Source organism: Neovison vison, chromosome 11 (genome assembly GCF_020171115.1).
Source record: "Neovison vison isolate M4711 chromosome 11, ASM_NN_V1, whole genome shotgun sequence".
NCBI classification, from domain to species: domain Eukaryota; kingdom Metazoa; phylum Chordata; class Mammalia; order Carnivora; family Mustelidae; genus Neogale; species Neogale vison.
Genome location: NC_058101.1, coordinates 34,104,593 through 34,130,205, shown reverse-complemented (window position 1 = coordinate 34,130,205; position 25,613 = coordinate 34,104,593). Strand labels below are relative to the sequence as shown.

The window sequence follows — 25,613 nt, the reverse complement described above, 5'->3', positions numbered from 1 at the left end:
ACATAATTTTGGTAGTTCTCAGTTTCTAACTGACTATTAGTCAGAGACCTCAGTTTCTCCCCCAAGTGAGGAACCTGAGAATCTTGACAATAAGGCAGCTGCATTCCCCTACAGCAAGCGATCCAAGAGAAAGCTGGAAAGGAGGGAGAGAGAAGAAGTAAGGCAGACCAGAACAGACCAAGACAGAAGCCATGGCGTCTCTTGGAGTTTATCTTTCATTTCTTTGTAAATAATGTTAAAAGAATTGATGTGGTTTTTACTTTTTAAAAAAGATTTTATTTCTTTATTTTGAGAGAGAGGGAGAGAGAGGGAGCGAGCAAGCATTAGTAGAGACAGAGGGAGAGAGAATCTCAAGCAGAAGGCCCACTGAGCACCAAGCCCGACATGGGGCTGCTCTCACGACCCTGAGATCACAACATGAGGTGAAATAAAGAGTTAGATGCTTAACTGACTGAGCCACCCAGGCGCCCCAGAATTCAGGCATTTTTATAAAATACCACGTTGTTAATGAAAGAAGAGGGTTTAACTTTTTCCATAAGAAAACTATAGAGCTTCATTTTAAACAAGTGATAATAAAAATATCCATAATAAAAATAAACAAACTATTTTGAGCATTTACTATGTTCTGCACACTCCACTGAACACAGAAATTAAGAGCATGGTCTTTGGCACAGACTGCTTGTTATTCTACCATTTCTGTTCTACCATTTATTGGTTATGTGCCTCTGGGCAAGTTATTAAACCTCTCTGTGCTCCTGTGTCCTTATCTATAAAATGAGGGTAATGATGCTAGTTACCATATAGAGTTTTGGGGAAAATTAAATGGGTCTTACGATATAGATCACTTAGAAAGGGCTGCCATCTAACAAGCGTAGTGTAAGATTTAGCTAATATCTGTATTAGGTAGTGTTTACAAACATCACCTCTTTAAATACCCAAAATACCCTAAAAAGTAAGGGTGATTATTATTTTACTTCATACACAGGACAGTTGAGCTTGGAGATGTTGGTTAAGCAATTTACCTAAATGTACATGACTGAGTTCTATGCAGTTCTCTGGGAAAAAAAATTGTAGATGTAGAAATTAGATTAGAGAACTCACTAGCTACTGTGATTTTTCAGATGTAATGTTAAAAGAATATGGAAATAGAAGACGTTTTAGAGTGCCTGGCTATAGAAATCAGCCCATAGGTCTCACAGAAAAAGTGAATATACGATATCAGATAATGGAAAATCTGGTCAGAATATAGTGAAGTAGAAGAAAGACATTTGAGAAGCTACCACACATCTCCAAAGTCTGACCTAACATTGAGGTCTTTTTCTGTGGTATTGTTGGAACATTTCCAACAACCAGAATTGCTTCTGCTTTTAGATATCTATCTGTCATCCAGGGCATGGTAGAGGTTAGGCCTGTCCAAAAATATTCCAGTTCTCCTCTTCCTGGAAATGTGGTAGAACTGCATTTCTCATTCCCTTTTAATTCAAGCATGACTATATGGCTTGCATTGTCCAATGAATTATGAGTGGAAATGATGTGTATCATTGCCAAGTGGAAACTTTAAGAGCTAGTACACTCTTTGCGTGTCCAGGTCATATCAGTCTGGATCCCGTGGGGGACTACCACAAGCAGAGTCTTCCTCTTGACCCTCTTTGGACACGTAGCGTGAGCAGCTAGTAAACCACTGCTGTTCTAAGCCACTGACATTGGGGGGTTGATTGTTTGCTATTCTGTAGAAACCCATCTACTCTGGGATGATTATGCATGGTCTTAAAATTTTTCTTTTTAAGAATTGGACCTCTATGACACCTTAGTGCCGAAAACATTTTGTTGAATCCTATTACTAGCTCATAATGTATTTCCAAAAGCTAACAGTTTATAAACTGGCTTTAGCATCCTTAGAACTGAAGCTTTCCAAATTCATAAAGGGGAGGTTATTAGCTTTTAAGTTTCTTCCCTAGTGTATCAGTTGACCTGAAACAGAAACCAGCAGAAGTCGGCAGAGCTCGCAGTAAAGAAAACCAACACTAAACATTAAATATGTTAGAGCAGTGAAGTTCCTGCTGAATTAGGATCATCAGAAAACAAACACATTGGGTCCTGTTTTCACCATTTAAAAAACAACAAAATAGAAAACAAATACACACAGAAAACCAAGTGGAAGTCAAAGACATAGGCAATGAGATACAAAGCTGAGATGTTCATAAAGATCATCTTTAATAGGAAACACCTCATACTGAGCGATGATTATTTTGTCTGTGGCTTTTTTAGTGTTCATTATAGACAATTAAAAAAATTTTATTTTAATTCCAGTTAGTTAATACAGTGTTACCTTAAATTTCTCAGCAAAGAAATTTAAAGTAGAGCGGGTAGGAATATCACACATTTCACATATGTGTATAGCACAATATACATGTAAGTTAAAGTGGTGGTCTAGGAAGTAGGCAATAAAGAAACAGGAAAAGTAAGAATATATAATAATAATTAAAAAAAACAAAACAAAGAAAAGTAGTCTTAAACAGAAGGTGAGCCAGAGGATACTCTTTCAAAAGCAAACACATACGAGGTAAATGTAATACAAATATCAATTAATACAGGGAATTTGTTAATTTGGGAACATACTAAAACCTGATAATGTGTATCATCACCATTTTGAAATCTGTGTTGCTTTCCTCACAAAGTTGCTTTCCTCTCAATTGCTTGTCCTAAAAGCCAAACAAAAGTATAAAACATGATTTCACCTGAAATGAAACTTGAAGGATAAACATTTCCTTTTTGAAACTTTTCGGTAAAATAAAAATAATTTTTGCCCAATGGCCCCCATGCATTCCCTCCTGTATTACCTATGGTGTAGGTAGGCCCTAAACCATGATGGTTGATGTCCTTAAAAAGACAGCTGTGTAGGGACTCCTGGGTGGCTCAGTTGGTTAAGCCACTGCCTTCGGCTAGGTCATGATCTTAGGGTTCTTGGATCAAGTCCCACGTTGGGCTCCTGGCTCAGTGGGGAGCCTGCGTTTCTCTCTGACTCTGCCTGCTTGTGCTCGCTCGCTCTCTCTCTCTCTCTGACAAATAAATTTTAAAAATCTTAAAAAAAAAAAAAAAAAAGAAGACAGCTGTGTAAAAACACAGAGACATGGGGAGAATGCCACGGGCAGATGAGGCGAAGACGGAACAGATGTATTTACAAGACAAAAACCCCAAGAATTGCTGTCTGTCAGCCGAAGCTAGAGAAGAGACAGAACAGAGTCTCCTACGAAGTCCTCAGAAGGAATCAACTCTACTGACATCTTGAATTTGGATTTTCAGCTACCAGAACTTTGAGGGAATAAATTTCTGACGTTTCTACCAGTTTGCAGTATTTTATTACCTCAGCCCGAGGAAACCAACACACCCATCCACTCCAAACAAACAGCTTTGTGTCTAGATAAACACTGTGCAGTAAAAATTTTCGTACCATAAGCTAGTATCTCAAAAGTTTCAAGATGGTCAAAGGTATCAAAGACAAAGTCAGAAAAGAACTTGCAAAATGTTATTGTCCTTTTCTGTGGTGACATTGATGATACACTAAAACAACCCTCCCTAGACTCAGAGTTAATTTACCTCCATTTCATTTCAGTAAACAAAATGATGTGTCATTATTAAAAGGGGAATGAATGCTGAGTAGGCAGAAACCACAGATACCCACTCTGTGAGCCAATCCGATGTCCTCTACAATTAATATGAAATCATTGCTCTTGTTAAAATGTAGAAAACAGCCTCTATGCCCTCCAGCTACTAAACGTCTCACTATTTGGTGACACTTACCTATAGATCTGCTTAATTCTCTTAGACCAGAGAAAACACGGACAGAAATTAGAAGAAATCAACTCAAAAACAAAAAAGAAAGAAAAGAACTAAAGTGGGTAAATTCTTCTAACCAGGTTCCAGACCTCAAAGCAGGAGCTCTACGATGAGCAGACTCTGGGGTCCTCACCGTCTTTCTGAAAGGGGGAAACTCTTTCCTAAAAGACTGCCCCAAACATGTGTGCCTCATGGTCTATCTACCTATCTATCTACCTCATGGTTCAATCTACCGCCCGTGGTCTTGAGGCAGCTGAAGACTTTGGAGACTCGACCGTCTTACAAGTCCTGTCATTCCAGTTCTTTGCAACTAACGAAACTGGAGTGGAAGGAACGAAGTTGTCAGCTAATAGATGGCGGAACCTAATTTTTGTGTTTTTGTCATATACGGAGTGCAAAAAAAAATATAGTGATGTTGCTATAAGAAATTCTTTCCATTCCCATCTTTTGTTTTGCTCTGATATGAACAAAGTTTCTCAGAGCTATATCTGTAACCCTGGGAAACAGAAATAATGGAACTGATGTTAAGCCCTGTCTCAACAGTGGGAGAAGGAAGTTTACTGTTCTTATTATTATTACCGTTCTATACCTTCTAGCAGTAGTAGTGCCTTCATTTGTCCACAAATACATAAACTCGTTTTTTTTTGTTTTTTTTTTATAAACTCGTTTTTTAAATGCAGACTTATTTATCTTAAGATATGCACTTCCACGGGCACCCCGTTGGCTCAGTTGGTTAAGCGGCTGCCTTTGGCTGGGGTCATGACCCAGGGTCCTGGGATCAACCCCCACATCGGCCTCCCTGTTCCGCAGAGAGCCTGCTTCTCCCTCTCCCTCTGCCTTCTGCTCTGCCTACTTGTGATCTATCTCTCTGTCAAATAAATAAATAAAATCTTAAAAAAATATATGCATTTCCAAAAAAATTTGCTTTTAATCTTTAATAATTCTCCATAAGATTTATAACATATTTATGATATTTTGATGAATAATATGCTAGTAATAACAGTAGCTCAAACTGGAAGGTATTTTTAAATTTAAAGACTTAGGTCTCAAGAAATAAAATTGAATTTCAACATTGCAGAGAATTATGTTTAGGATGATAAATAAAAGACTTTAAGGCTTTAAAATACATTATATTAGGATGAAATTTTCTGAGAGAAATGGAATTAAAATATGAGATAAAGAGCAAAAAGGAACAATGTAAAATGTTAATGAACAGTTGGCTTAAGTATTTAAAAAATACATGATCGTATCAAATAGTGATAGTACTTATTTCCACTGGATACATTTAAAAGAGTAAAACTTTATCAATATGTCTAATGCACCAAAAATTATATTCTTTGCACTGATTTAAGCTGATGATAAAAAATGTTGTATGTCAATTAAAAAAATGTATGGAGGGGAGCGCCTGAGTGGCTCAGTGGGTTAAGCCTCTGCCTTTAGCTCAGGTCATGATATCAAGGTCCAGGGATGGAGCCCCAGCTCTCTGCTCAGCAGGGAGCCTTCTTACTGCCCCCACTCCTGCCTGCTTCTCTGCCTACTTGTGATCTCTCTCTCTCTCTCTCTGTCAAATAAATAAATAAAATCTTTAAAAAAAGATGTATGGGGGGGGTACATTGTTAATGGTCCATGCTAGCCAAAAATGTTTGAAGAACACCCATCCAAAGGAGAGACAAGATGGGTATTTTTTTTATTTTTTAAGATTTATTTATTTATCTGAGAGAGAGAGCACACCCATGAATGCAAGAGCAGGGGGAAGGGCAGAGAGAAAGGGAGAGAATCTCAGGCAGACTCCCCACTGAGCACAGAGTTCGACACGCAGGGCTCAATCTCATGACAAGGAGATCATGACCTGGAGCAGAATGATCTGCGGTTCTGACAGCCTGCCGCCCCCATGTGATGGTGACAGGGTCCACCGGAGGATGCCCACTGAGGGGTCCTGGGTGGGGCTGGGAAGGATCCTCCCAGCCTCTGGCTCTTGGAACTTCCTTGTCAATGCTAGGTTGTGGTTTCTTGCACCCATTATTGAGGATACTAGGATCATTTTGATCATAATCAAATTCCAATCCTGTCTCCTTCATTTGACCTTCTGGAGGCCTAAACTGAACTTTTGGACAAACCCATTCCTCAGTCCACATTTACAGACAATATCTTGGCCTTCCTCCTACATAAGATGAATTATATCTACTATACATGGCTTTATTTTTCTTATTTAACTATCAGGTAAATTTTTATTTCCAAATTTTGATGGCAATAGGTATATGGGGGTCTCATTCCCATGTATCACCTATAAAACATGTAATAAATGCAATTATAAAAGTAGCACTGGAGAAGGAGAAAATTTAGCGTATTAATTATTCAAAATAACGACTTGTAAAGATAGCTCAGCCCTGTACTGAGCATAGCCACTTTGAAGACAGTCAACTAGGAAGGAAGTTTAATTAATTCAGGGCACATTTACAGAGCTCCAACCAATGCGCAGAAGCGCACCGAGATCAGAGGATGGGAAGAGAAGTAGGGCAGACCCTGCTGTGGAGCCTTTACCTGGCAGCAGGTAATTCTCATATGACACGATCGGTACAAATCAAGGGGGAAGAAAAGTGGTTTATAGGAGCACGGTGGAGAGGAATGAGGGATAGGCTTCACAGAGGAGATATTTAGTTCTATCTTAAGGAAGAGCAGAAATTTACTAGAGGAGTCAGGAAAGAGCCATCCAGTATGGAGAGCACAATCAATATCCAGAGACCTGCAAGGGCATGGCATCTTTAGAGAATGATAAGAAGTTCAGTGTTTCTGGAACTTAGGGTTTTGTGGGGGAGGGAGCAGAAAGTGGAGGAGGAGGTTTGGACTTGACCAATCTGCACTGGAAGGGTATGAGTATGACTTCACATAGACTGAATGTGTGGGTGAGCAGAGAAACAGCCACCACCCTAGACACCTTGGGTAGACACAAGGGGCCAGATGGTGGGATACAAAACACAAAACTTTGGGAACCTACCCCTTTAATGAAATTCCTAGGAGTCCAGATGCATGGGCCACATCAAGATATCCCTTCGAGGGACGCCTGGGTGGCTCAGTTGGTTGGACGACTGCCTTCGGCTCAGGGCGTGATCCTGGAGTCCCGGGATCGAGTCCCACATCGGGCTCCCAGCTCCATGGGGAGTCTGCTTCGCTCTCTGACCTTCTCCTCGCTCATGCTCTTTCTCACTGTCTCTCTCTCTCTCAAATAAATAAATAAAAAATCTTTAAAAAAAAAAAAAAAAGATATCCCTTCGAAGGATAAGGACAAGTTGCTGCCTATGGTCCCCTCATCAATAGGAAAAAGCAGAACACCTTGGGTTGTTAGGGTGTTTGGGAGGCAATGTACACATTTAAGACTGCTGCTTTGACCCATTTACCCAACAACCCAAAGGATTCCCCATTTTGGTTGGAGTACAGAGAAATAGGTGACTTTCCACTGGGTCCAGGCTACCAGAAAAGCTGCATGGCCATCTGGGCTGTCTGGCCCAGTATATCCCATGGTGATCAAAGTATCGATGACTGGTAGGGATGCTGTATGGAGCCACTGGCCAGCTCCTCAGTTCAGACTGTTAGGGTTTTGAGCAAATGCCACTCTCTGCACAGAACTATCCTCCTTTTTAAGAAACAGCTTCTACCTTGTTGTTGGGCTCTAGCAAAGATTAAACTATTCAAACTAAAGCGCCCATAATGCTCTGAGTGTTGGCTAGCCATAGAGCCAGATGTGTCCAGCGGCATTCCATCTTTAAATGGAAGTGGTCAAGACTGGCCTCGGGCAGATCCCAAAGGCATACGTAAGTCATGTGAGCAAGTGACTCACCTCCATAGCTTCCATTCTTGCTATAGTGACTTCATGCATCTTAATCCGTGCTGACAGTGAAGAAGGCCTATGGGAATAGAAGAAGGAAGTCATAAATATGAATGATGATCAAATGACCAGTTGTGAAAACAAGGGCTATCGTGGTTATGAACATTTCTTTCTCACATTGATAGGAATATATTTGTGCATACATTTTCTTTTTCTCTGTCCCATTTTCCCACTATCTAACATAATGTGCTAATAGCAGTCAATTTTAAATTTTAGGATTTATAGTATGAAATATCAAAGAGGGGCTCAACTCAGCTAGAAAATGAATATATATCCATAACTCGAATATTGACAAGCTGGAATTTTGCATGATCAACTGCTTGAGAAATAGTTGCGTATGTTAAGTAGAAGAAGTAGGTCTTTGCTCTTGACTTTATTTGAAAATTAAATACGTTTAGAAGAGCAGCTAAGAGTGGCCCCAGGCCCACCAGAAGATACTTGGCTCCTAACTCACCGAGGCTGTAACTATACAGGCAGAGGATACAGCAAGTGCAAAGGCCCTGGCCATGAACCTGAATGAGGGAGTAGTATGACTGAGTGGAGTTAGTGAAGGAGAGACTGGGAGGAGATGAGATACAGAGGTAAGGGGAGAGAGACAAGGTCGTGTATGGCCTCACAGAATACTACAGGAGTTTCCATTTTTCCTCTGCTTAAGATAGAAAGCCTTGGGAGGGTTATAAGCAGAGTGACATAATCTGACATTTTAAGTGAATCCACTCTTGCTGCTATGTTAAGAATAGACTGTAGGAGGCAGATAAGGGAGAAGTAGGAAGATGAATTAAAAGGCCAATGTGATAATCCAGATGAGAGATGTGATTGACTCAACCCCAGCTGTTAGCACTGAATCAGGTGGTGACAAGCTGTTAGAATCTGAATATATTTTGTGGCACCTCTGTGACTCAGATGGTTGGGTGTCTGTCTTTGGCTTGGGTCATGGTCCTGGGATCCTGTGATAGAGACCCACATTGGGCTCCCTACTCAGTGGGGAGCCTGCTTCTCCCTCTCCTGCTTCCCCAGCTTGGGTTCTCCCTCTCTCTCTAATAAATAGGTAGGATCTTTTTTAAAAAGGGCGGGGGAAAGAATCTGGATATATTTTGAGTGTAGAGATTTTAGGATTTGCTATCGAGCAGAATGTAGGATGTGAGAGAAAAAGAGGAGTCACAGATAACTATAAGATTCTTGACTTGAACAATGAAGAACAGGATTGCCATTTAATGACACAGATGGCTAGGAGTAGAAAAAATTTTGAGAAAAATACTGGAAGTTAATCCCTTAGCTTTGGGATGTCTATTAGATATACAAGGGAATACATCAACTGGGCATTTGTATAGACAAGTCTGGCATGTGGGGGAGGGTAGATAGAGATACACATTTTGTGATCATCTGTTTACAGATGGATAAGACTGTTAGGAGAATGAATGTCATTAGAAAAGGGAAGGGTTCAGGATTGGGCTTAGGGGTGGCTGGAAAGTTTGGAGAGACGAGTGGCCAGAGGACTGAAGAAAAGCAGGAGCTGATCCCGGTGTCTCAATTCTGTGCTTCTCCACCTTTCCTGCAGGTGGAAAACATGTCTTAATTGATCTGTAAGCTCCTGTTATCAGTCGTCTATCAGGTATTCGGTAAGCAGATGTTGAAATGAGGGTCCTGCTAGATGACCTCATGGAGAAACACTTTCTCCCATTCCGGGAGAAATCATACATCTGATGATGGATTTCTGTCTAGAATATACAAAGAATGCTTACAACTCAATAATAAAAAGACGAGTAACTCAAATTTTAAATGGGCAAAAGATCCAAATAGATACATCTTCACAGAAGATCTACAAATGGCCAAATCACACTTGAAAGATGAGTAACGCCATTAGCCTTTACAGAAATGCAAATCACAGATACCTACTAGGATGGCTAGAATCAAAAGGAGAAAAACCCGTGATGGTGAGGATGGGGAGAAATTGGAATCTTCATCCCCTGCTGGTGGGAATGTAAAATGATGCAGCCACTTTGGAAAACAGTCTGGCAGACTCTCAGAAAGTTAAACATAGAATTACCATTTAGTTCAGCAATTTTCCTCCTACATAGATAGCCAGGGGTTGCAATTATAATAATCAACAAGGTCAGGGGTGCATGGGTGGCTCAGTGGGTTAAAGCCTCTGCCTTCAGCTCAGGTCATGATCTCAGGGTCCTGGGATCAAGCCCCACATCAGGCTCTCTGCTCAGCAGTGAGCCTGCTTCCCCTCCCCCCCGCCTGACTCTCCACCTGCTTGTGACCTCTGTCTGTCAAATAAATAAACAAAATCTTAAAAAAATAAAAATCAACAAGGTCAGGTTGGTGGAACAGACAACAGACCACAAGTGTAGCCTTACCGTATCAGCCTGTCAGGAGTGGTGACCTTGTTATAACCAATTAATATGGCCTCAGTTACATGGTATGCAGCCACCGATTTGAAGCTTTTGCCCCTTTTCCATTCCAATCCAAAAGGAAGGGCGGAAACACTTTGTTATCCCATGGCATTGACAAGAGTATACAATCATGGTCCTGCCTCAGCGCTGTGCTTCCGTTCTCACATTCTGTCCTAGTGTAGGGCTAAGAGACCTTCGTTTTCTGGACATCCTACAGAGCATCACACAGATCCCTTGCAGTGATAATATTGTGTTGATCAGGCCAGATGACCATGAGGTAGCTAGCACCTTGAAGGCCTTGGGGAGCCCTTGATATGGCACCAGATGTGTGTTGAGCTCAAGAGCGAGGGATCCACTGACTAGATCTCCGGCCACCCCACCTGGAAGGTGCTGGCCTGATGGAGCATTCAAACAGTCCACCAAGACAGCACAGCCAAGGAACGGACTCTGGGGTACAGAGGCTGCTTCCTTGTTTCGAAGGAAGGACAATTTTGCAGGGAGGTTCATGCTCCAGAGTGTTCTCCGGTTGATCAGGCCAAGGTCAGACTTGGCCTAAGACCACACCCACGCTTCGGTCTTTCCCCTCCTTTATTTTGCTTCTTTCCCTCCTTTTAAGGGTTTTCCTGGATGTAAGGCTTTACCATCAATAAATCACAGTGCACTGAATCCCTCTCTCTGGCTCTGCTTCTTTAAAACCAGACAGGAGACAATCAGCAACAAGGAAATGCCTGTGAGAGAGGGGGCAGTTCCAGAAAAGTGAAAACCACACTAGTTACAGGTCCTCAGGGACAAATACCTGCTTGGAACAAAGGATCTGCTTTCCCTGATTCTTCCGAACTTAACAGATCCTAAAGGCTGGGAACCAGTCTGTTTCTCGAACTGGGTTTTTCATACTGTGGGAATATGCGACCACATTTCAGGAGTACTTAGAAATCCTCCTGGAGTGACAATGTGCTAGAATACATGGGAGAAATATCTTACTTTATTATTTTGTGTTATTTGAGAGGGTGTGGGGAGCGAGAGCACAGGAAGGTGGAAAAGCAGAGGAGGAGGGAGAGGGAGGGGGAATGAATCTCAAGCAGACTCAGCGCTGACCATGGAGCCCAACATGGGGCTCGATCTCACAGGCTTGAGATCATGACCGGTGCCAAAGCCAAGAGTCGGAAACTTAACCCACTGCATCACCCAGGCACCCCAGGGAAATATTTCATATTAGAACAAACACACCTCTATTATGAAGTAAAGTACAAAATGAACAAAAACCACTTTTTTGGTGAAACGTATCATCTCAAAAGGCACATTTCTCCCGAGGAAGGCAACTAAGGGCCCCCAGAGTTAAAAATTCTTCTGCTGGAAGGGGTATTTGAGTCAAGTTTGATGTGCAGTGGCAGTTAGTGATGGTTACTTTGAAAGAGAGATAAAAACAGGCTCCATCCCATAGACTAATGAGAAAAGGAGAGGACTCCATGAAACCATTTTATGTTTTTAGTCCTTCCCCATGGTAATAACTAGCGTGTCTAAGGGCTTTCTATTTGCTAAGCACTTAATAGATAAACGCAATGTCATCCTGTGAGCAGCCTCGTTTACATACGGGAGAAGTTCAGAGAGGTGAGGTAACTCTGCCGAAGTAGTTGGAAAATATGTGGGTATCCTCATCTTGGCACATTCTGTGTCTTCTCCACTCTCTGTGCTCCTAGAATGTAGGGCATATAAAAATAGAGAGATCCAGGTATCTTGGAATAAAATGCCGCTGAAGTCAAAAGAGTTGGAATCTGGCCCGAATTAGAATGTTCCATTTCCCACCTTTTATCCTAATGCTCATTTTATGCTTTTGTCCTTTTGATTTCATGTTTTTAGTTGGATTTTTTGGACAGAAAACCTTGACCTTTTAACCATGCTATGTTTAGTTCTCTCTCATCACCTACATCCATTTTGCCCGATATACAACCTCTTAGGTCTGGCCTGTAAAAATGAATACAAGGTAAGTTTGAGAATATCAGATGTGAGAACAATCAGGTTTCACAAGCACAGAAGTCATGAAGAATTTTTTCATAGAGGTTACATTTCGTTTATTTCTTTATTCAAAATTTGCCAGGTTCCATGTATACAGTCGGTCTACCTCTAAAGAAATAGACTTAAATGCTATTTCAGGGTCTCATAAAGAGAAACTCAAATCTACAAGTGTAATTTTTTAAAAAGATTTTATTTCTTTGTTTTGAGAGAGAGAGAACGAGTGGGGAGAGGGTCAAGCAGACTCCCCATGGAGCAGGGAGCCCAGTGCGGGACTCGATCCCAGGACCCCAGGATCATGATCTGAACCAAAGGCAGACGCTTACCGACTGAGCCACCCAGCCGTCTCCAACCTGGAATGTTTTAGGAGAAAGGAATGGATGTTAACTTGTTCCTCCTTTACCAATAGCATCGTTTAAAGAATTGTTTCGTACCGTCTTCTTGTTCCACTGAGTTGCTGGGATACATCCAAGGTTATGAGGCTTGTATGGCCAGGCTCTAAAGATGATTTCGATTCCTTTCCAGTGTGCTGTTCTATAAGTCAGTCTCATGTATCAGATAATGTTCATATTGACATGCGGTCCCCAGAGGATTTCAGCTTGCATCTGTGATATGGGAGCTGCTGTCACAGTTCCTGGTATTTCCTTAAAAATTTTGCCCCAGTGGACAGAGAACATTATTTTTCCTAGGTTTGCTAGCTGAGAACTCACTTCAGAAATTTTTTTGAAACATATGGTTTCTGACATTGAACTTCAGGCACATAAAATACAATAGTTGCACAAAATTAAAACCATTTTTAAATAGATGATTTAAAAGACTATAAAGGTTTTTCCCCCACTTTCTGACAAGCGTTCAATAATTTTAGTACTTTTTTCAGGGTATCGTTTACTGCTTATAAACTGTTTCTATCTTTTTAAACTTGTTTTTTCAATATGGAAACAATTCCACAGGCACTAATTAATCTTGGCAGATCCTGAAAAGGTACTCGAGGTAAAACTCACATGATCTCTGAGATAGAAAGGCATCAGATAAGCCTAGTAAGTGTATTAATTGGAAATCAATCTGTAACAATGTGGCAGTTTTGGAAATCTCAAGCCAAGCTTTTTGCTCCGATGCCATGCCTTCTTCTGGAAGTCTAGGCAGCCTAGATGGTAAAGCAGTGGTAAAAAATGCGACAATGAGGATAAACCGCAAATGAGTCTTTAAAAGAGAAAACTGAAGGGGGGAAAGGAAAGGAAGGAAGGAAGGAAGCTCCGAGGGGAGAAGAAGCAGAGAACGGAAGAACGGAGGAACTCTACCTACCGGCATTTCTCCTTAACCATAGTACAGGTGTTTTTCTGAAGAGGACAATGAGGGTCACCTGGGTGACTCAGTTGGTTAATTGTCTGCCTTCAGCTCAGGTCACGATTCTGGGTCCCAGGAGTCTCAGGGTCGAGCCCCGAATCCGGCTCCCTGCTCATGGGGGAGTCTGTTTCTCCTGCCTCTCCCCCATCTTGTGCTCTCTCTCTTGCTGTCTCTCTCTCTCTTTCTCAAATAAATAAATAAAATCTTAAAAAAATAAAGGGGTGCAGTCACCCAAGGGGAATCAAAAGGTGGTTCCTAAAGAGGTAGATTTCTCTTTTCTGATAAGTTGAAAGAAACTGTGTTGAAGGAAATTTTGTCAGAATATACCACAGAATATACCACAATATAACAAGGCCACCATCAAAGTCAAGTTCATGGCTGGGACTTTGTGGTCTAACTGAAATCTAGGGATGCCTGGTTGGCTCAGACAGTTAAGCATCTGCCTTCTATTCAGGTCAGGATCATGGGGTGCTGAGATTGAGTCCCATATCAGGCTCCTTGCTCAGCAGGGAGCCCACTTCTCCTACTGCTGGTCCCTCCCCCTGCTGATTCTCGCTCTCTCTCTCTCTCTGACAAATAAATAAATAATATTTTTAAAAAAATGAAATCTCAGGACACCTGGGTGGCTCAGGTGGTTGGGTGTCTGCCTTCGGCTCAGGCCATGACTCCAAGGTCCTGTGATTGAGCCCTGTATTAGGCTCCCTGCTTAGCAAGGATCCTGCTTCTCCCTCCCTCTGCCTGCCACTCTGCCTACTTCTGCTCATTCTCGCTATCAAATAAATAAGTAAAATCTTAAAAAAAAATCTAAAAGTTGTCATGATGCTCATCTCAATAGCCACATAAATAACTGAGACACATGTGGCATAGTGGGTTTTTGTCCTACCTTGGCCACTTACTGGTATCATAATTTTTGACAATTAATTGAATGATGTGGGGCTTTACTTTCAGCACACTGAGGCAACAGGCAGAAATGGATGGGAAACCCGTGGCTATCTCTTATTGCTGCATGATTTTAGGAAAGTTTCATAACTTCTGTGAATCGATTTTTTCAACCATAAGATGTGAAAAGGACCTAAAAAGATTGTTTGGAAGAAGCCAGACAAGGATACATAATTTTATAAATCTACATAAAACTCTAAAAAAGGCAAACTAACCTATAGTGACAGAAAATAGGTCAGTGGTTGCTGGGAGAGTCAAGAAGGGGGAGAGGCAGGAGGAAAGAATTACAAAGGTGTGCGAAAAAACTGGTGAGGTGGTGGATATGCCCACAGCCTTCATCTGGTGATGATTTCACAAATATATACATATGTCAAAACTTATCAAATTACATATTAGACATTTTAAACACTTATTTTATGTCAATTATGCCATAATAAAGCTGTGTTTTTAAAAGGGTCAGAGGGCACTCGGGTGGCTCAGTTGGTTGGGCATCTGACTCTTGGCTTCGGCTCAGGTCATGATCTCAGTTTTGTGGGACTGAGTCCCATATTAGGCTCTATGCTTGGGATCCTCTCCATGCCTTTCCCTCCACCCCTCTCCCCTCTCTCTCTAGTAAATATTTTTTTTTTTAAATAGAAGCATCAGAGAATTAAATGAGACAGTACACTGCCAAATAATTTGCAAAATATATGGTACAAATAGGTCTCCAAAAATGACTTTCCTACTTATGTCATAGAACTATTTAAAATGTTACCGTACTCTACAAACATCTGTCAGTATTATACATTGTTAAAGATTTTATTTATTTGAGAGAGAGAGAGAGAGAATGAGACAGAACATAAGCAGGAGGATTGGCAAAGGGAAGGGGAGAAGCAGACTCTCTGCTGAGCAAGAAAGCCAATGTGGGACTTGATCCCACCACCCTGAGATCATGACCTGAGCTGAAAGTAGATGCTTAATCGTCTGAGCCACCCAGGCACTCGTAGATTTCAATAAAACCACAAAGTCCGAGCCATGAACTTGACTTTGATGGTGGCGTTGGACAGAAGATCCAATGTGGTATGTTCTGAAAAAGCTTCCTTCAACACAGTTTCTTTCAACTTGTCAGAAAAGAGAAATCTACCTTTTTAGGAACTGCCTTTTGATTCCCCTTGGGTGAACATTCTCTTTATTTTTTTAAAAGATTGTATTTATTTTTTTGAGAGAGAGAGAGAGCATAAGCAGGGGGAGGGGCAGAGAGAGAGAGAAAGAGAAGCAGACTCCCCACTGAGCAGGGAGCCTGATGTGGGACTCAATCCCAGAACCCTGGGATCATGATCTGAGCTTACAGCAGTTGCTAAACCGACTGAACCACCTAGATATATTGACAGATATACCCTGTCGATACCATAAACACTGAAATCTTCCCAGCAGTTTTATAGCTGGATAAATATTTTCAAAGAAAAATATGGGACAATATGAAAATACCTCTTTTTTAAGATAATAGTTCTGTGACTTTCACATCTTTATTTGAAGTATATTTTACATCACTAGAATCATAGTACACATGGGATTTGCATGCTATCTTTTCATTCTACATTTTATTTTATTTTATTTTTTAAAGATTTTATTTATTTATTTGACAGAGAGAGATCACAAGTAGGCGGAGAGGCAAGCAGAGAGAGAGAGAGGAGGAAGCAGGCTCCCTGCTGAGCAGAGAGCCCTATGCGGGACTCGATCCCAGGACCCTGAGATCACGACCCGAGCCGAAGGCAGCGGCCCAACCCACTGAGCCACCCAGGCGCCTTCATTCTACATTTTAATCATTAAAATGTCTGCATGTTATTTTTAATGACTGCTCTATAATTTTCTCAGTGGTAAAAATCCGGGATATGTTTTGAAGACAGAGCTGCCAGGATTTGCTGATGGATTTTGGGGTATGAAAGAGAGGACCCAGGGTGTGACGCTGAAATTTTTTGCCTGAGCAATTAGAAGTTCAGTGACGTGTACTTTGTCTGGATGGGGAAGAGGGTGGAAGGGCAGGTCTGGAGAGAGGATGAGGAATTCAGTTGTGGAGTAGGCACTGGACAGGAGATCAGAGGGGAGGTCTGGCTGGAGATACAAATTTGGGAGTCCCCAGCATAAAAAAAGGATTTAAGACCATAACTTGATTCAACCACTGAGTGATGGGGACCACCTAATGTCTAGAGATGACAACAGTGACAGAAAAGGAGTGCCAGTGAGGAGAGAGGAAATCCCAGAAGAGTTGTCTCTCCTGAATGCTGAGAGAAGAAAGCATCTATGGACAGAATGCTGCCTGGCATCCCAGGAAGAAGAGGACAAAAAAGTATTCTTGAAGTAAAACGTGACTACATCAAAGAAGATTTGGTTGGAGTGCTGTGAGCAAAACTATTACTGGAGTGGATTCAAAAGGTTAGAGTAAATAGAAATTTCTCCAAACAAGATATACATATGGCCAATAAACAGATGAAAAGAAGCTCAACATTATTAGCCATCACAGAAAGACACATCAAAATGACCATGAGAGGGGCGCCTGGGTGGCTCAGTCCTTGAGTGTCCACCTTCAGCTCAGGTCATGGTCCCAGAGTCCTGGGATTGAGCCTGGCACTGGGCTCCCTGTTCAGCGGGAAGCCTGCTTTTTCCCTCCCACTCCCCCTACTTGTGCTCCCTCTCCTGTTGTGTCTCTCTCTGTCAACTAAATAAAAAAACCTTTAAAAAATTTGCATTAAAAAAATGACCATGAGATACCATCTTACATTCACAAAGGAGGCTACAACCAAAGGAAAATAACAAGTGTTGTTGGAGGATGTGGAGAAATGCTTTCACACAGGGGGACATTTTTAAAAGCCCTCATGACGCCATTTTCCCTGATGTCAGCCAACATTCCCTTCTTCACCTTCTCAGGAATATTGGATACAGGAATGGAATGATCTGTTTCTTGGATGTCTGGCAAGCATATAAGGCCGAGTGTTTTTTCTTTGAAAGAGTTTTAATTACTTTATTACACAAAGCAGGCTTTCTATTTTTTCTAGGTATTTGCATTTTCAAGTTTTCAAATTGATTGACATAAAATTATTCATAACATTCTCTTATTGTCTTTTAAATCTATAATGTATATAAGACTATGTTCTCACTTTATATTCTTATATTTATATTATTTGTATAATAATATCTTTTTCCCAATAAATCCTGCCTGGTGATCATCTAGTTTATTTATCTTTATTTGTTTTTGTTTGTTTGTTTGTTTCCCTCCCTTATTAATCTTCTTTAAAAATTTTTTAATCATTTCTATTTTCCTCCATTACTAATCTTTTAAAAACACTTTTTAGTCATCTCTACTGTGTTTTACTATATCATCTATTTCCACTGATTATTATCTACTTTTTTCTACTTTTATCTACTTTTTTCTACTCACCTCAAGTTTATTTTTCTAATTTCTTCAGTTGGATCCTGCACTCACTAATTTTCCACATTTCTTCTTTTCTAATATAAGCATTTAATGTTACGAATGTCCCTCAAATAATACTCTCATTGCATCTCATAAATTTTGATATTTCCACTTTTAATATTGTTCAGTTTTAAATATTTCTAGATTTCAATTAATGACTTACTTTGAGCAATGATTTACCAAAAAGCATATTTTAATACCCAAAATTAGCTTCATAGGTCTCCTTTGTCATTTTATTGCTGGTATCTGAATTCATTGCATTGCCATTAGAAAACATTGTCTGCATAGTACTGATTCTACAAAAAATTTGTTGAGTCATGCTTTATGACAAGGCATTTAACCAACGTTTTTAAAAGCTCCATGAACACTTGAGAACAATGACCGTTTTAAAATGGTTGGGAACAGTGTTTTGTATATATCCATTAGATTAAGACTGTTAGCTGTAGGGTTCAAAAAGAATTTATTTATTCTTTTACATGTCAGAAGCTCTGCCAGCAGAGACCGGGGAGAGAGAGCTAGAGAGCAAGCTGCTAGGTTTCAGAGGAACTGATTAAAGCAATGTGCCAAAAATGAAAGAACTAAGCCCCTTTTCACTTAATGCCAAGGTACAAGCAAAAGGCTAAAGTAGAAAGAGTGCAGACTCGTCCCTTCCATTTTCCCCGCGTGGAACAGCACCCTGATCCAAGTTGCTGGATCGGTGTAGATGTGGGGGTCAGCCCACTATTGAGGGAGCCCCGGAACAAGACTTGAACAGTTTGATTGATTCTGTAGTCCCAGTGAGGACAAGGGGGAAGGGCTAGGAAGAGAAAAATTCTGAGTCAGCCTGGGTGGAGGTGCCTTCAGGGTTTCTCCCTCTGCTCCCTAGAAGGAGGTCTCTGAAGGGGGACCTGGAAGACTGTGTCCCTGGCTCAGTATATCATTATATCATCCTGGTGAATTAAGTAATCATAACAATGGCCTCCATCTTTAATAATGCCTTTGCTTAACAATGTGTTTGCTGATGTTGATATTAATATGGTCGTACTAAGTTTCTTTGTTTAATGTTTCTCCTGGGAAACTTTTTCCCTTCCTTTTAATTTCAATCTTGGCATATCCTTATACTTTCGGCATGTCTCTCAAAAATAGGACATATCTAGGGGCGCCTGGGTGGCTCAGTTGGTTAAGTGTCTGCCTTCAGCTCAGGTCAAGGTCCCAGGGCCCTGGGATTGAGCCCCATGTCAGGTTCCCTGATCAGTGGGGAGTCTGCTTTCCCTTCTACCCTTCCCACCCTGCCCAACCAATGCCCTCTTCTCTCTCTACTAAAGAAATAAAATCACTTTTAAAAAAAATAGCACATTATCTAGATTTTTAAAATCTAATTTGATAAAACATTTAAGTTTAGTCATTTATATTTAGTATGATTTATTTGGACTTTTTCCTATCTTGTAACAAGTAACCCTGTTACTCCTATTTGTCCTGGATTTTCTGGGTTTTCTCTTATCTTGCCTTTTTGGGAATTTGATTATATATTTTTTTCTATATTCTATTTCTCTCTAATCATTTGGATTTATATATCTTTCTTTATTGATTTCCCTTGGGATGTTACCACAACTATTTCACTCAACAGAGTCTAAAGTTAATTTTTAACTTCAGTCAGGATAATAAAAGGACCTCAGAATGCTTTATTCTCGTCTCACTTTCTCCCTTCATGTATATTATTATGAAGAAGAGTATTTTACTGCTATTCTTTTCACTAATATTATACACTAGATATTATTATACATAAATCTATTTGGGTTTCCATACATGCCTTCCCTGAATATTATTTTAATTAATTTAATATTATTTTAACTATTTATTTAGCTAATTTTTCTCAGACCATCTACTGAATCTTTTTTTTTTTTAAGATTTTATTTATTTGACACAGAGAGAGAGAGCAGAAGCAGGCAAAGCAGCAGGCAGAGGGGGAGAGAGAAGCAGGATCCCTGCCGAGCAAGGAGCCTAATGCGGGACTTGATCCCAGGACCCTGGGACCATGACCTGAGCTGAAGGCAGCCACCCAACTGACTGAGCCACCCAGGCATCCCTAATGGATCATTTTTTAAAAATTATATCCTTTAAAAGTTCCTTTTATATAGTTCTCTAGGTAGTCAACTCAGCTTCTGTTTGTATGTAATTTTTTCACCTTTGTTTTGAAAAAACAGTTTTGCTGAATGTGAAATTCAAGGGTGATGGTTATTTTCACTCAAAATTTTAAAGGTTTATTATTCCACTCTCTTTTGGCTTCCTGGGTTGCTGTGGAGGAGACTGATGCCATCTTCATTTATGGTTTCTTTACAGCTGATTCTAAAATCCTTCTTTGTTCATGGTTTTCTGCAGTTTCATTGCCTATATTTAAGCGCAGATTTCTTTCTCTATTTTCTTTCAGAGATAAATGTCCTTTTTTGAGAGAGAGAGACAGAGACAGAGAGGAGAGAGCATGCTATGGGGGTGGGGTGGGGGAAAGGGGCAGAGAGAGAGAGTGAGAATCCTAAGTAGGCGCCACACCCAGCTGGATTCAGATGCAGGACTGGATCCCACAACCCTGAGCCGAAATCAAGATCAGCTACTTAACAAACGGAGCTACCCAGGTGCCTCACAATTTGTCCTTTTTGAGATACAATGTGGATTTCTTTGCCTTTTTTTTTTTTTTAAGATTTTATTTATTTGACAGAGACAGTGAGAGCAGAAACACAAGCAGGGGAAGTGGGAGAGGGAGAAGCAGACTCCTTACTGAGCAGGGAGCCTGATGTGGGACTCGATCCCAGAACCCTGGGATCATGACCTGAGCCGAAGGCAGACGCCTAACCAACTGAGCCACCCAGACGTCCCACAACGTGGATTTCTTTTCTCCTTCCTATGATGTTCCTATGATGTGCTTCCCACTCTCTTTAGGCGATCAGAGTCCCCTTACTGAGGTAGGCCTAAGGCTCAGTTCTGGTCAGTTTTCATAAGAGCAGTTTTCAAGGAGTAGGGGCTTCTGGGGAAAGTTTCACAGCTGAGAAAAAGAAACAAACAGGATATCTGCCTCTGGCATTATGGCTGACTTAGTGCTCTGAGGCACTCTTGCACTGAAGGTCTACTGATACACTGTGTAGAACACATTTTTGAAATACTGCTGGTCTGCCAAGAGGCAACAAAGATCCTCAAGGACAGTCCTCCCTTCTCCTCCTCTCCTATCAATCTCCCGCAAAGGAAAATAGATTTGGGCTGGGGTCTGAGAAAGCAGAGTGGAGCTGGGGTTAGAACAGTGGGCAGCCCATTAGTTAGGAAGGAGGAAGAGAATAAATTCCGGCTGGGAACCCGGTGGAGTTGGTTACATAAGTGACTAAGTACTGGGAGGAATATGTGGAGAAATGAAACTTTAAATTTCTTAGGGTGGTGGATTTATGGCTTGAGGGTTTTTTTTTAACTTTTAAAAATTAATTAACATATAATGTATTATTGGTTTCAGAGGTACAGTTCTGTGATTCATCAGTCTTTTTTTTTTTTTGATGTTCTGTATCTTTTTTTTTTTAAAGATTTTATTTATTTATTTGACAGACAGATATCACAAGTAGGCAGAGAGGCAGGCAGACAGAGAGAGGACGAAGCAGGCTCCCCGCTGAGCAGAGAGCCCGAAGTGGGGCTGGATCCCAAGACCCTGGGACCACCACCTGAGCTGAAGGCAGAGGCTTTAACCCACTGAGCCACCCAGGCGCCCCCCATCAGTCTTATGTAACACCCAGTGTTCATTACATCATGTGCCCTCCTCAATGTCCGTCACCCAGTTACCCCATTGCCCCACCCCTTTCCCCTCTGGCAACCCTCAGTTTGGTTCCTATGATGAAGAGTGTCTTATGGTTTGGGGTTGAGGGTTTTTGGTTATTTCTCCAATTTGATTTGTTCAGATGTTCTTTTTTTATTGCTTCATATGCTTAGGCCATGGAAGCTCAGTGTCCAAGTAAGACTAAGACACTAAGCATCTATATATTGATTGGTTCATGCTCCTTTCTGGGGGGAAAAAATGCTTGGTAGGTTAAGACTCAGCAGTGTTCTCAAGAAAACATCTCTTCCTGGTATATTTATAGACTTAAATTTTTCTGCTTATCATATTCTTCATATAATAATCTCCTGGTAAAAAGAAACAGATAACAAATGGGTCTGAAGGGCACTTCAGAAGCTGATTTTAACTGATCAATCTTGTTTATTGTATTCTAGTGACATTAAAAAGGTCTAACAGCTAAGGAACTAGAGATGAAGGGAGACATAATCCAAACTTTTATATGATTTGCTCTATGTATCTTTTATTTTCTGCTGCTCAAGGTCCTTAATATGCTGGGGTAAAGAAATCTGAGTTCATGAAATCTTCACTTTACTGTCAAGGAGACTGAGTGCAAACTGACCACAGATTGGATGCGAAGAGCTTAATACAAAAGACCATGTCCCTGCTTCTAAGATGCACATGTTTTTCATGTTTAAACATTTTTAAAAGGAAAATGCCTTATAATCGATGAATATATTTGGTGTACTGGGCCCCCCTCCTACTCTCTTGAGAAGCAGCTTTAAACTGATGATTTATCTTAAAAAGCTAGGAAACATGGCTCACACCTTGTGTCTATTACCTGCTAAAACCACTCTCAACCCAGGTAAGCCTAGTGTAGTGTCAGCACATAGTATACACTCAAAAAAATAAGTTGAGTGAATGCATGTACACCTGGAAGGTGTAAGTCAATGAGAACATGTACTCTCCTCCTTCACATTTATCTTTCTTCCTTCCGATAACCCAATAAATGAACTGCTTTTAGGGAAACAGGAATGAAATTGACTTTGCCATGGGAAATAAGTGGGAAAGTTTCTTTGCATTATACATCACCTTTTTGGGTGTTTTTCTCTTTTTTTAAGATTTTACTTATTTATTTGACAGAGAGCTCACAAGTAGGCGGAGAGTGATGGGGAAGCAGACTCCCCTGCTGAGCAGAGAGCCCGATGCAGAACTCGATCCCAGGACCCTGAGATCATAAGCTGAACTGAAGGCAGAGGCTTAACCCACTGAGCCACCCAGGCACCCCTTTTGGTGTTATTCTTAACTTAAAAATCTCTGGATGTCAGAATCTTACTTCTGGGGACATATTATTGGCAGGGGAACTGTCAAGTAAGTTTAAAAATGTTGAGGAAGTACTCTGTCAATTATTAATGTCATGCTAATTATAAATTCAAGCTAGATCCGTAGACCTATAAGCAAAGCTTATAGGAATGACTTTATCAGGTGACCTGCTCTGGCCCTGGACATCGCAGAAATCATTTCAGCTCTTCTCAGTGCCTGAGCCTCATCCTTATTTCTGGCGGTCATGACCAAGGTCCTAGGGCTGGTCCCTAGATGGAGTCAGGCAGAAGAGTTGAACACGTGCAAGTTCAACGAAATCAAATGAAGTTGGATTGAAACCCAGACTCAGACACTCAGTAGCTGTGTGAACTTAAGCAGGTAACAGCTTCTCTGAGGCCTCAGTTTACTTATCTGTAAAATCAACAAGGACAGCAGAGGACTGGTATGAGGAGTCGATGAGGATGACCAACACAATGTTCTCTGTATAACAAACAAGGCTAGTTTTCCTTCCTTCCTCACCTCCCTCCTTGGGTAACTTCTGCAGAATATAGAGAATATTCTCAAAGTATTTGGGAAGTACTGCTTCCATGTTTGAGTATCCTGCCTTCATAAACACATGGTGTACGCTACCCCTTCAACTAGCAAGACTCTTTTGTCCAGCAGAGGTTTTCTATTGTTGAGATTTGTGAATGACTCCTGTGATTTTTGCCAGATCCTTATAGACCAATGGTACGACTTGCTTATGTTGTATGTTAGACTTGCCCAAAGATTTCACATGGGTAAAACCACAAACTTGATATTCTAATTATATACACATATAAAAACACATAGCTTCTCTGATGGGTATTAAAAAAAATAACTATTACATTTTTGATTCACCTAAAATATAGAAGTATGCTAATATAGGAGCCCCAAAGTACTCTAGATATTTTATTTTTTGAAGATTTTTTATTTATTCATTTGAGAGAGAGAGAGAGAGTGGACAAGCAGGGAGCAGGGTCAGAGGGAGAGGGAGAAGCAGACTCCCCACAGAGCAGGGAGCCCAACATGGGACTCAATCCCAGGACCCAGGGATCATGACCTGAGCTGACGGCAGATGCTTAATGACTGAGCCACCCAGGAAACACTTCTCTAGGTATTTTAAATAGAAAGGGATTTAATACGGGGAATTTGGTACTTACCAAACCACTGGAAGGGCTGGAGGACTAAACTTGGGCTGAGCCTTCAGGACTGACTGCCACAACATTGCAGAACTGACCTGCCAAGGATATTTGAGTTTCTGTTTTATTAGTCATCAGAATTATTAGAAGGTAGTTTTTTTTTTTTTTAAGATTTTATTTATTTATTTGACAGACAGAGATCACAAGCAGGCAGAGAAACAGGCAGAGAGAGAGGAGGAAGCAGGCTCCCTGCTGAGCAGAGAGCCCGACTTGACTTCGGGGCTCGATCCCAGGACCCTGGGATCATGACCTGAGCTGAAGGCAGAGGCTTTAACCCACTGAGCCACCCAGGCACTCCTAGAAGGTAGTTTTTAAAGGGTCCATCCCAAATCTTCATTATTGCCAGAAAAATAATACTTATGATTTAAGAAAAAAAAAGAAAAAAAAAAGCCTACTGCTGGTGAACCAGAAATGGCATCTTCATTTATGAAGGCTGACTTATTCATTCATTGATTCTGTTTCTCCATCTATAACAGGTCTACTCCATGTTTACCCTATGTGTTTAACTGCTTTTTTAAAATGGATTTCTGGGGGCACCTGGGTGGCTCAGTGGGTTAAGCCGCTGCCTTCGGCTCGGGTCATGATCTCAGGGTCCTGGGATCGAGTCCCGCATCAGGCTCTCTGCTCAGCGGGGAGCCTGCTTCCCTCTCTCTCTCTCTGCCTGCCTCTCCATCTACTTGTGATTTCTCTCTGTCAAATAAATAAATAAAATCTTAAAAAAAAATGGATTTCTGTCACCAAAGGGGGGAAAAAATGTTTTTCTGATTTTGTACATTCATTTTTGAGTGAGTTTAATTAAAAGGCTGACTTTTGAATTGATATTTTTCCATATTATTACATACTTTTGTAACCATAGACTCTGGTAAATAAAAAAAGGAAAAAATGAATATAAAGATCAATTGTACCATGAAAACTGGCACGCAGAGCTGCACATACATCTCTACTGAGTTTTTTTTTGAGATATAGTCACCCATTTAAAGTTTTTTGGTGTATTCATAGGAACGTACCATCTTCACCAAAATCTCTATTAAGTGTCATTGTTTATTTTTAACTGTTTTTCTAAATCTCATAATTCTGCCTTTTAGATTGTTTATATTTACTTACATGCACACACTTTGTCTCTGCTGCAAAAGGGTTAAAATGTTGCCAGGTGGCTGCAGGTAGAAATGACTCCATTCAGCAGCACTTTTTTCCCAGGTAGAATAACTAAGTTACAAAACCCCTCCAACTATGATATCAATTGTTGCCAACTCAGGCAGCATGAAGAATACAATGGGGAATGTTTTGCCTGTTCTAGTCAGTGACTCCAAAAGGAGAGAAGTGCTGGTTGGCATAACTTGTTCTAAATGCAATCATTCTATTTCTCCTAAGACCCCTAGAATTTTACTGAAGACTGACATCAAATCTCCCGGCCTGCAGTTTCAGCAAT

General features: G+C 40.8%; 1 long non-coding RNA gene across 1 annotated transcript; it reads right to left on the bottom strand.

Annotated features, from left to right (window-relative positions):
* Window positions 1-2,687: 2,687 nt before the first annotated feature.
* LOC122889534 lies at window positions 2,688-24,164 on the bottom strand. The gene is made up of 3 exons (XR_006380935.1): window positions 24,146-24,164; window positions 7,673-7,739; window positions 2,688-2,702 (listed from the first exon to the last, which is right to left on the bottom strand). It is a non-coding gene; the product is annotated as an uncharacterized LOC122889534 (long non-coding RNA).
* Window positions 24,165-25,613: the final 1,449 nt, after the last annotated feature.